The sequence below is a fragment of the Ambystoma mexicanum genome, chromosome 8, assembly GCF_040938575.1.
Source record: "Ambystoma mexicanum isolate Mex_15411 chromosome 8, UKY_AmexF1_1, whole genome shotgun sequence".
Taxonomy (NCBI): domain Eukaryota; kingdom Metazoa; phylum Chordata; class Amphibia; order Caudata; family Ambystomatidae; genus Ambystoma; species Ambystoma mexicanum.
The window spans coordinates 1707184266-1707196795 of record NC_090929.1 but is presented as its reverse complement, the minus strand read 5'-3'; positions in this window follow the sequence as shown (position 1 = coordinate 1707196795).

Sequence of the window (12530 nt, the reverse complement as noted above, 5' to 3'; positions counted from 1 at the left end):
GCGCCCTGATACCCCTGGGTCTGGTGCGCATTATAAATAAATAAACAAAACAAACAAAACAGGTTTGAGGGCCACCGGCTTTAAGAAGATACCTCAGAGTGTTAAGCTAGTTTATTTTATGTTCTGTTCTCTTGTGTGCCATGTGTTAGGACATTGGTGCACTGTAGATAGTATGAAGTGAGCATAACCGTGCACACTGCAGTAGTAACAGAGCTGCACAAAATAGTGCAGTATTGTAAAGAAAAGTTAAGAGATGGCGCAGTGGTGTAAAGTAGAGAAGTGAACCCAAAAAGAAGAGTGGGTAAAGCAGAGGCGCGGGGTGAACAGACTGTCCATGTGACTCACTGGTATGCTAAGGGGCACCGCATATAGGAGGCAGGTTAGCGAGAAAAGGTAGTGAGAATCCCCGAGCAACTGTCTACAGTTGAGGGCTCTGCTATACTTAACATGCAGCATATGTGTACAGAGGATATAGATACATGCAAATTAAAGGACAATAGTGGAAAGTCGGGCCTCCAGATTGTGACAAAATGACCTCCGCCCGCAAGAGTACAAGGATGAGTAGGAGCTAAACTGCCTACTCTGCCCCCACACTTCGACAAACCAAGAGTGATCCCAATCATGAAGGTGAAATTACCCCGGAAAATGTATCTTCTTCCTTCACCTTTTATGGTAACGCGGCCAGAGCGAAGGCTATGCTCTCAAGAAGGGTGCAAATATCCAGTAGCAGCACAAATAGCAAACTAAAACAGTGCAAAATAAAGGGAATGTCCAAACAAGGTTATAAAAAGGAATACTTTTCTAAACAAATCCATGGTACAAATAACTATTAAGAAAACACTATTAAAACCCACCTCTGTAAAAGATGACAGAGAAAAGCATAACAAGACTTTAGATGCAACCAAGATACCTTGCTCAGAGGAGAGAAGGCAAGAAATGCAAGAATGGTTAAACAAGTATATGTTGAAGAAAAGGGTCTAAAAAATGGGGCTTACTAATCCCTAAGGTCCCAAAAGTGGACCAGGGCCTCTCAATGTACCTTATTCTGTTCCTTGATGCTTCGACAAACTCTGCTTTGAGCTATACTGCAGTGCAGGTTGAACCAGATTCAGGTGTGGTGAGCAGTACTGGTCCAAGCAGCGAGCTAGCGTCCAGTTGGTTCGAAGCAGGAGCTCTGTGCAGTTTTCAGTGTGGTGCTCAGGTCATTTAGTTTGGATGGCTCACCAGGGTTCCCTCGAGACGTTGGAAACCGCTGGTTCGGGTTGCCTTCTAGGGTCTTGTTAAACCGCTCAACAAGTCCATTGGTTTGTGGGCGGAAGGCTGTGGAGAACTTGTTACTCCACATTCATCCCACATGGCCTTTACATACGCGTATATGAAGTTAGACACCATGTCAAAAATAACCTTTTTGGAAAATCCCACATGAGAAAATATACCTATCAGAGGCTTTGCCATCATAGTGGCTTTGCTGCTCCGGAATGGTACTGACAGTGGGTACTGAGTGCATGCTCTAACACAACCAAAATGTACTTAGGTGGTTTGAGGATCAAACGGACCCACAATGTCCATGCCCATTCTCTCAAAAGGCCTCTCAACCACAGGTAGCGGAATTAAATGGGTCATTGTGACTCCACCAGCATTACAGGATGCTTGGCAAATATGATAGGAAAAGACTAATTCTTTTATTTTCACCCCCATCTGAGACCAGTAAAAATGGGTAGACAGCCTATCAGCTGTTTTGGTCACTCCTAAGTGACCCACCAGGGGGAATCTCTTGAGCCAAGCCCAAAAGTCACCCTGGCATTGGAGCACATTCAACCTTCAGTTGGCCCCTACCTTAGAATTTCTGGACTCACCGTAAAGAAGACAATTCACCCAGTACAACCTGAGCCTCCCAGGGGCTTCCCCTTGAGCCTGTTTCTCTGCCTGTTCATGGAGAGCTTCCATAGTGGGGCAGTCACACAGTGGTTCGCAAAAGTCAACCTTACTGGGGCCTCCAGCTGTGGAGAACTCACCCAGTTCTCACAGGCCCTTGAGGTCTGAAACCACTGCATCCTCCATCCCAGGTTGTGTTTCTGTGCCTGGAGGCAACACTGAGATCACAGAGTCTGGTGCCACCGCAGTAAACATCTCAGCGACCTCTAGGCCCCTTCCCCCAGGAACAAGTGCCACTGTGGATTCTGGATCTGGACTGGGCAGTACTGGCAGTGCCGTTTATAACCATCCTCAGATGGAAGCACCCACAGGCTCATTGATATTGATATTTTATGTATTGTGCGCTCGTACACAAGTGTTTCAGAGCGCAACGAGGCAAGGGAGGGGAACAGGGAAGTACAGAAGCAACAATCTTACTAGGCCCAGTGACACTGAAAACATGCAAGTGCATGGGAGAGGGGAAAGGGGAAAGTGCATGGGGGGAGAGGAAGACAGTGCTGAGCAAAGGAATACAGATAAATAAATAGATACATGAACAAATAGTAAAAAACAATAAACAGTGATAGTGCAGCCAGCAAATGGCAAGTGCTAGGTATAAGGCAACAGACGGGGTGTGTCTGATGAGTGCAGATAAAAGGGGGTTGGGGACTGGATGCTTACAGATGCAGACCCCAGTGCAAGGGATCACCAGGAGGCAGAGCGGGTGGGTGGCAGGGTGAGCAGGCACCTGGGCCCGAAAGGCAGAGGATGAGCCAGGTGCATGGTGCCAAGACAGAGCAGACCAACAGGGCATAGGCAGATCGAAGGCAGAAGCAAAGAGAAAGATCCTGAGGTGCTTCCAGAACCAGACATGGTTCTCCTCAGTTTTCAGAGTGGCAGGGAGGCTGTTCCGGAGAGAGGCCCCAGCCGAAGACAGAGATCTACCAACCGTAGCTAGTTTCTTTGAAAAATGACTAAACCTGAGGGAGTTAGGGGTAGAGGAGCGAAGAGCTTGGGAGGGAAGGTATTTACGGAGGGGCAGCTGAAGGTATTTTGGACCCAGGCACAGAAAGCCTTCTGGACAATGCAAATGGTTTTCAATGTAATCCTGGGAGCCAATGGAGAGGGCATGAGTCCAAGGACAAGTCTCGCAGTACTTTTCTAGATGAGTTGCAGAAGGCCGAGAGTAGAAGCAGGCAGATTTAGAAAGAGGCTGTTGCAATAGTCCAGCCTAGAGAGGACCAGGGCTCTGGAGACAGTGAGCTTCTGGAGGAAGGAGAGGAAAGGAAGAATACCTCTGATGAGGTGCAGTAGGAAGTTTGACTTTTTTGAGACATCAGAGATGTGGGTAGAGAAGGAGTGTGTGAAGTCAAAGATGACCCCGAGGTTCTTAGCCTCACAAGTGGGAGTAGGAGGAGGGCCAAGGGAGGCCGGCCAGAGAGTGAGAGGAAAGGAGGGTGATGGTGTGCTGATGAGGAGGTTCTCCATCTTGCTGGCATTCAGGTAGAGATTGTTGGCAGCACACCAATCTTGAATGGCAGATAGGCAATCAGAGATGAGAGAAGGAGAGGAGGAGGCTGAGGAGAGCCTGAAAATGAGTTCAGTGTCATCTGCATAGCACTGAAAGTTGGAGTAGAAATGTCAATGCGGTGGGCGAGAGTTGCCAGGTATTGGTTGAAGAGCCAGGGTGAGAGATTTGACCCCTGGGAACACCGCAGGTAGAAAGGGAGATACATGAAAGGAAGAACCCAAATTGGACCTGGGAGGGTTGGTCAGAGAGGAAAGAGGTCAGCCAGGCAAGAGCCTGATTGGTGATACCCAGGTTGTCACAGAGATAGTTGAGCAGGATGTTATGGTTGACCATGTCAAAGGCGGAAGAGAGATCGTGAAGGATGAGGACAGATGGGATGTTAGAATCGAGGTTGGAGAGCAGATCTTCATGGATGTTCAGGAGATCAGTTTCCGTGCTTCTGGCAGCTCTAAAGCCAGATTGATGGTAATAGAGACAACCAACAGAAAAAGAATGAAGGTTAAGCTGCGAGACGGCCAGCCTTTCCAGGTTTGTCCAGAAAGGGAGTGATAGAGATTGGGCGGTAGTAAGCCTGGCTGGAAGGGTCAGCAGTGGGTTTTTTGAGAAGTGGGTGCACAAGAGAGTGCTCAAAAGGGAAGGGGAAAACTCCTGAGGAGAAAGAAATCTGTCAGGGCAGGAACAAGGGTGTCAATGTGGTCCTTAATGGTTTTGGAGCAACAGGGATGAACCTGTTTGGATGAGACTTTCATAGATCGGACTTGTCTAGTGACCTTGTCAGGGGATAAATGAGGAAAGGAAGAGAAAGAGGGTGTGAGGAGGTGGCTGTACGAGGGCCAGGGTTCAGAGAAGGAGAGGGGAGGAGACGTGGAGGGGACAAGTGGGAGGACAGGATATCCTGGGTTTTAGAGATGATGTGAGAGGCAAGGGCCGTTCAAAGGGCCTGGGAAGCGACAGGAGAGGTAGAGACTGCAGCAGGGTTGGCAAGTTCTTTGCAGATTTTAAAGAGTTCAGTCGAGTTGTTAGATGCCGCAAAGACACAGGCTTGACAATGAGGAATGCTTCCTGTGCTCCTTCCTTGTCCCTACATTGTGTGACCGCAGCAATGATTTCTTAGTTGTGCAGGTCATTCCCCAACACACAGCCTAAATGAATTGCGTCCTTGACGGTGACACAGCTAAAAGGTTTCTCCTGGTCTGACATTTCTTCTCAAATGTGTGGGTACCTTTGATAGCAGGAGAGGGTGGACCTTTACCCTTACCCTCCTGTGGGGTGCTTTAGCTTGTGCCTGGTCCTCTGGTTTACATGTGGTCACAGTAGACTTTTCCTGAACTCCTGTGCTCAGATACCTTACGCAAACTCCACAGGGCCTGGGGTACTCGTGTCCACTAGATGCTGATGTAACTCCATCTCACAATTCTTCTGGATATTCTCACATGTAACCAAATTATACATGCGCTCAAAAGAGTCGCATTTGTACCATTTGAGTCATTATTCTCATTGCAGCAGGGGTGGAGGGAGGTCAGGGTAGACTATCAAGGGACAGAGGCGGGGTGAGGGTGCAGCTGGCAAGAGGCACGTGAGTGTGCAGCTGGAAAGAGGCGCGTGAGGGTGCAGCTGCCAAGAGGCACGTGAGGGTGCAGCTGGCAAGAGACGCGTGAGGGTGCAGCTGCCCAGAGGGGCGTGAGGGTGCAGCTGGCAACAGGCGCATGAGGGTGCAGCTGCAGAGAGGCACGTGAGGGTGCAGCTGGCAAGAGGCGCGTGAGGGTGCAGCTGCCCAGAGGTGTGTGAGAGTGCAGCTGGCAAGAGGCACGTGAGGGTGCAGCTGGCAAGAGGCACGTGAGGGTGCAGCTGCCCAGGGGCACGTGAGGGTGCAGCTGGCAAGAGGCGCGTGAGGGTGAAGCTGCCCAGAGGCGTGTGAGGGTGCAGCTGCCAAGAGGCGAGTGAGGGTGCAGCTGCCCAGAGGCACGTGAGGGTGCAGCTGTCAAGCTGAGATTCTTGGTCTCTTCTTTTTTGGTTTGGGGGAAATGGGAGGTGGGGGGGCAAAGGACCCAGAAACATGTTTGATGGTCCGGCCTGCTGCAGTAAGATGTGTGTACGTGCAGATAACAGGTGAAAAACCTTCTAAACTCCGTAAAATAATAACAACTGAGTTTCTACCCCTTATTAAAGCTCCAAGAGAAGCAGGGTTCACTATAGAAATGAGGGTGCCCTTTCCTCGCTTCGCCTTTGCATCCTTCTGCCGCAGGACCGCCCCAAACTGTTCAGTGAAGGTCACCGTGACCTTGAAGAGAGCACCACAGTACCTCGAGTTACTCCAGACATGGCTTGCAGGACCTTCCAGCAGAAGATGCCCTTAAGTGCCAGGCTATTATGCAAGTCTATGCAAGAAGGATGAGCATACTCGTCCTTGGCACTTAAGGAGGGAGGCGGTACAAGACTGTGGAGGGCACATAGGCTGGTAAAAGTGTCAGGGCACAGGGACGCTGGTAGGAGGATGCCAGCCCACACGCAGGCTGGACATAGGCTGCCAAAAGACTGCCAGTGCACGGGTAGGCTGGTGTAAGACTGCCAGTGCTCACGTAGGGTGGCCCAAGTGTGCCAGCGCACACACCCAGTGGCTCTGAATAGCGTATTTGTGTCTGTGATGCTGCCCCAGGACTACCTTCTGAGACTGACAGGCTTGCCCACCAACCTTGACTTTTGACTGACACAATCCCAGCCCTACTGGCCCCTTAGAAAGATTGATCTGGCACAATTTCAGCCAATAGCCCCCTTGCAGGGGCACAGCCAGTCTCAGATTGTTGGGGATCTGGGGACCGTTTTAAAAAGTGGGTCACGAGTTGGACCGTGAGTGATATCCCAACACCCATTGCCCCTCTACCCCCCCTCTATACACCTGCACGCCCACTATGTATAGTACCTTTTCTTTGTCCCCTCTGATCTCAGTAACCCGCATGCCTGAGCCCTCTCTGCTCCCAAATGGCCTGGAGAAAAGGAGGAAAAACCAGGGGCCAGTGTTGCTAAGTTACCTGTGCTGGGAATGGCACCAGCTCCAGGAGATGTGTGGTGACTACAAATCCCAGCCTGGCAAGAAAACCTGTAGCAGCATGTCACCCGGAACTGCAGCAGTTGCATTGAGCCATTGCGCTCTCAGCTCCCCTCCCTTCCTCTGAGACCAGGAGACTGAATATCTATTACGCCTTCCTTTGGCCCACTAGATACATCTTTCAGCCCAATTCAGGGGATGTTTAGTTTCAAAAAGAGGTGTCAATCATTGAGCCTGGGTCATGCGGGGCATGGGGCTATATTGATATGGGCCGGGAAGGCTTCTGTCCTCTGCCATAAACACTCTGCCCACAGTGGTGAGAGATTTGATAGGTTGTTTTTGTCACACCCTTTTCCAGTCGCTGCTCCAGGCTGAGGGTACCGACATAGTGCTGTCTTCTGCCTTACACTGTCCTCATCCCAAGCCAGTTGGCTGGGCCCCCACTGCCCTTTAGTAACTATGGGGGACTGTGTTGTAAAGGAATGACTATCCCCCCTCCCTCATAATGAATTTAGTGGAGATAGACCCCCTAAAATTATAGTGCTTTGCAGCAAAAGCGCTTTAAATACAGAGTAATGTTTATAAGGTCATACATGATAAGTATATTGAACTAAAATACTAGACTTGATACAGACCATGTGTCAAGATATGACCAGAAATAGGGTTATCCACCATTTTGCAATAGGTCAGGCAGAGTCAGGCGAGTCCTAAAATGGTGGATTGCTGTGAGTCATGACCGCTCGCTTTGACATCTGTGCAAAGCTTGCTGACGCAGGTTCGAATCCCGGCAGTGCCAAAATCAGTCTTTCATCCTTCCGAGGTCGATAAATGAGCACCACACACAGTGGTTAATAATATGCAGAGCTAAGATACAGAGTTCAAGTAAGGGACAAAGGAGGGGGCTCGGACTGAGAAAAAACAGTTTAGACTAGGCTTGAGTGGCAGATGTGCCAGTCGAGTGGCAGAGAGGTCAGTCAATCACAAAGTAGAAAGAGGAACATATCATTGATCATGCCACATGAGTTAATGACTCAGAGATAGGAAGGGGTTGTCTTTGTGACCAAACCATTAGCTCACCTCCCTACGACTGTATATAAGGTTGAGTTAACCCAGTGTTTTAGAGCAGAGTTCCAGAGATGTCCTTGAAGTATGAAGTGTATTGCTAGCTGGAAGAAAAAAAATTGATGTATTCTTGAAAACTGCCTGAGTCGCCTGCTTGTTCCAGAGTCTCCTTTGTTTACCCCAAGAGATGCCAAGGCCCAGCAGATGGGGGTGTTGGGACCCTCATGAACAGTGTGTCAGCGAATAGAGCCCCACCCGAACCGTGAAACTTCATTCAAATACCTTCATTCATGAACTTGCTATTCAGAGGTACACCCCTCCCCCAGACTGAGCTCCTCACTGAACTTTGAAGGCCCCAGAATGAGCTCCATGCTGAACTTTAAAGGCCCCCATACTGAGCTCCATGTTGAACTTTAAAGGCCTCCTAGACTGAGCTCCTCACTGAACTTTAAATGCCCCAGAATGAGCTACCCACTGCACTTTAAAGGCCTCCCAGCCTGAGCTCCTCACTGGACTTTAAAGACCCCCAGACCGAGCTCCATGTTGAAATTGAAAGGCCTCCCAGACTGAGCTACTTTTCGAACTTAAAAGGCCTTCCAGACTGAGGTCCACGTTGAACATGAAAGGCCTCCCAGACTGAGCTCCACGTTGAACTTTAAAGGCCCCCCAGACAGAGCTCTACGTTGAACTTGAAAGGGCTCCCAGATTGAGCTACTTTTCGAACTTAAAAGGCCTTCCAGACTGAGGTCCACGTTGAACTTGAAAGGCCTCCCAGACTGAGCTCCATGTTGAAATTGATAGACCCCAGAATTAACTCCAGATTAAACTTTAAAGGCCCCCAGACTGAGCACCACATTGAACTTGAAAGGCCTCCCAGACTGAGCTCCACATTGAACTTGAAAGGCCTCCCAGACTGAGCTCCACATTGATCGTGAAAGGCCTCCCAGACTGAGCTCCACGCTGAACCTGAAAGGCCTCCCAGACTGAGCTCCACGCTGAACCTGAAAGGCCTCCCATACTGAGCTCCACATTGAACTTGAAAGGCCTCCCAGACTGAGCTCCACGTGGAACTTGAAAGGCCTCCAGACTAAGCTCCTCCCTGAACTTTAAGATCTCCGGTTTGTGGTCCTCACAAGCCCCTGAGCCCTGCATTGGCCCCCCCATTAGTTTGGTGCATTCTGTTGGCACACTCCTTACTAGACCCGATCCTCTATTGGTTGAACTTTGAATAACCAGCGTGTTGTGGTTCATGCTGGTTCTGTTTACTGCATGTGGCATTTTAGTCCTTGAGGACCTGGGATGTTCTACTGACTGAATGGACTGAAACCAGTAGACACCATCAGCTATCAATAACCAGTTGAGAGCTGCATCTGGAAGCAACTGGAGTATTCTCCAGGGCAGTTCAGTAGATGTCCAACAGCTCAACTGCCAGCCATTGGCTCCAGTAAAACCATTTGTAACTGGTCAACTAGATTTTGCACCAGGCTTCATCAAAACACTTCTTACCTGCCTTTGCCTCTCTTAGCATGCTACTTGCCAATCCTGCTCTTCTATGGGTGCGCTCCTCACCTGGGCTGCCCCACCACCAGAGCAGTACTAGCCCATCCTGCTCTTCTAGGGGAGCCCTCCTCACCTAGGCCCTCCCACCATCAGTGCTCTACTAGCCCATCCTGCTCTTTTATGGGTGCGCTGCTCACCTAGACTCCCACACCATTGGTGCGCTACTTGCCCATCCTGCTCTTCTATGGGTTCAATTCTCACCTGGGTTGCCCCACCACTGGAGCACTACTAGCCCATCCTGCTCTTCAATGGGTGTTCTCCTCACCTGGGCTTTCCCACCACCGGAGCATTACGTGCCCATCCTGATCTTCTATGGACACGCTCCTCACATTTACTGCCTCACCATTTGTGCACTACATGCCCAGCCTGCTCTTCTTTGTCTGTGTTTCTCACCTCGGATGCCCCACCACTGGAGCAGTACTTGCCCATCCTGCTCTTCTTTGGGTGTGCTCCTCACCTGGGCTGCCCCACCACCAGATCAGTACTAGCCCATCCTGCTCTTCTGTGGGTGCTCTCTTCACCTATATGCCCAGCCTTCTCTTCTTTGACTGCGCTCCTCACCTGGGCTGCCCCACCACTGGAGCATTCATAGCCCATCCTGCTCTCCTGTGGGCGTGCTCCTCACCTTTACTGCCCCTCCACTTACTCGAACGTTGGCACACACATTGCCCAGCCCAGGTCCACCACGATCCACGATTCGTTCGCTACCTGTGCAGCGTGTCCTATCCCTCTCACTAAGTTGGGAAGAAAGAAGTTCAAGAGGGTCATCCTGGTCTCCAAACCAGGCCTACCTATCGCTGATACCTGCATCTGTGCTTCCTCCAGACAGACGCTCACTGACATCCTCTTTGTCATTCCCTCTGTAGACCTATGGACCCCTCATATGGTCTCTGTTCTCTCTCATTTCTCCTCCTCTCTCATTAATGATGGCACTCAGTGGGAGGTCCTCTTGGCCTCCTTCCACTCCTCCAAGACCATCATGAATGTCTATCTGAATGGCACCATCTTGGTCCAGGGCCCTCAGCCCAATCTCCTCCTTTTCGATTGGTGTCTTCCATGTCTTATCAACGTCCTTCCTCCTCCACTTCTCCTACTAGCACCTCTATGGCACCCTCCATCTCCTCTCTGGCTACTATGGCACTTCCGTCTACCACCACTGCCCACTCTCTGTCCCCTCTACCACTTTTGCAGGGTGTACCTCAAGCCTGTACCCCACCATGGTAGTCTTTCAAATGTGGCAACCTGAGGGGGTGCTGTTGAGCAGCCAATAAATGGTTGCCTGATAAGGAAGCTTTGGACCTACCAAACATCCTGAAGACAAAAGATCCTTAATTGTGCCTGCGTGTGCCTGCTGTACGAGTCACTGGCACTGAGAAAGGAAGATTGTGGGCACCTGCAGACCAAGTTTGAGATCCCTCGGCTGCCCTCACACTGTGTCGCAGCCGCTTGAGGTTTTCGTGCTGCGACCTGACTGCCGCGGCCAACTTGGACTTTCGGAGAGGTGGGGGAAACCGGCAATGCGGTGTGGAGTGGCGAGCGCCTTGACAGAAAGAAGCTCACAGACTCCAGTACCCCACGGAACCTGCAGGCATACGACATGCAAGTGGAAACACTACAACCCAGACGCGTAGTCCGTGATCCTGCAGTGGTGCTTTTATCAATCCCTCGAAAGACAGATAGGATTCAAGCCGTACTGCTCCGAGGATGTCACAGGAATAATACAGGGCGTAACCAGCCGTAGCCGGAACCAGTGGCCCCTGTCCTGAACGCAGAGAGGGAAGCACAGCACTTCAGCCCATGGCTGCACGGTGAGTGAACCTCCCAACTCTCCTACCCCATGGGACAATCACTGCATAACCAGCATGACAAAAAGAGCATGAGCAGCGCACCAACACTCACTGGGGCTATACCCATATGCCATTACAACAGGGGAGCACATTAGTGGTGGGGGAAGATGACTCGAACCTCCCACAGTTCCTAAAAACCCCAGACCAAGTGAGGAGCAAACCATCACGCCTGACTATCCTACATCAGAGGAACGGGTATATAAGATCAGAACAATTCAGCGGTTACCTAGGGGTGCCGACCACGGTGGGCCCTGACAGGATGAAGGACACAGGCCTCAGAACCCTACGGAACCTGCAAGTGTATACTGCACAAGCGACAACACAACAACCTAAACGCGTAGATTATGATCCTTCAAAGATGCAGCTACTAATCCCTCCAGGGGTGCAATAAGAAATGGGCGGTATTGCTCCAAAACAGTAATAGGAGAGTGAGTCAGAAGATGCCTTTGCCGTTACTTTTTCTACTCCTCCCAAGACTGTGGCTGACTCACACTCTGACACAGGCCACTCTAACCTGTGTTTTCTATCTCCAACACTCTGGACGTCCTTGCCCCTGTCATGATAATTTGTCTGAAGCCTACCTCCAAGTATAACTCTTGGTATGACTCTGACCTCGCTGCCCTCAAACGCAAGTGTAGGATGGCTGAGAGGAGGTGGATGGCATCGGGTGCATCCTCTGACAAACTGGCCGGCTGCCTGCTCCAAAGGCAATACAGACTCTCTGTCCTGTCAAGGAAGAGAGCCCATATCCAAGCCCGCATCTATGCGGCCTCTAACAACACGGCCAAATTCCTTAATATCTTCAAGGAGCTGGCAAATCCTTCTGCTGTTTCCACCTCTCCTGTCCCCTCCCAAGCCCTCTGTACAGCTCTGGCCTATCACTTCACCACTAAAACTCAGGACATACTATCCTCTCTCTCCTCTTCCTCTCCCTCTCCCTCTCCCTCTCACTCTCTCAGGCCCCCTCTTGCTGCCTCTCCCTCTCCTCTTCCTTTCTCCTCTTTCACTCCGACTACACCTGATGATGTTTCTAGAGAAGTCCGATCTACACAAGTGTCATCCAAACAGGTGCTCCCCTCCTCCTCCAGAACCATCAAGGACCACATTGCACCCTCGCTCCAGCCTTAGCCGATTTCTGCAATCAATCTTTTGCCACTGGAACTTTCCCTTCTGTGCTTAAGCACTCCCCTCTGCAGCCCCTCCTTAAAAAGCCATCTGCCGATCCTATCGGTCCGGCAAACTAACGCCCGATCTCTATCACTCCTTTCCTGAGAAAACTCCTGGAAAATATGGCCATCTCCCAGCTTAACCTCCACACTGAATGTGTTGGTTGTCTCCATGACCATCAGTCTGGCTTCAGAGCAGCCAGAGATATGGAAGCTGTTCTCCTGAACACTGATGAAGATCTGCTCACTAATCTCTGTTAGGATGGATTTCTGAACTCTGACCTGGTGGGCAGAGGTTCAGAAGACCAGCCTAGTTTCCTGGAACAGGGTAACCTTCTGGACAAGCCAGACCATTCAAGGTGGCATTGGCGGCAGTCAAGACTAGGTCTCAGGAGGGGTGAGGG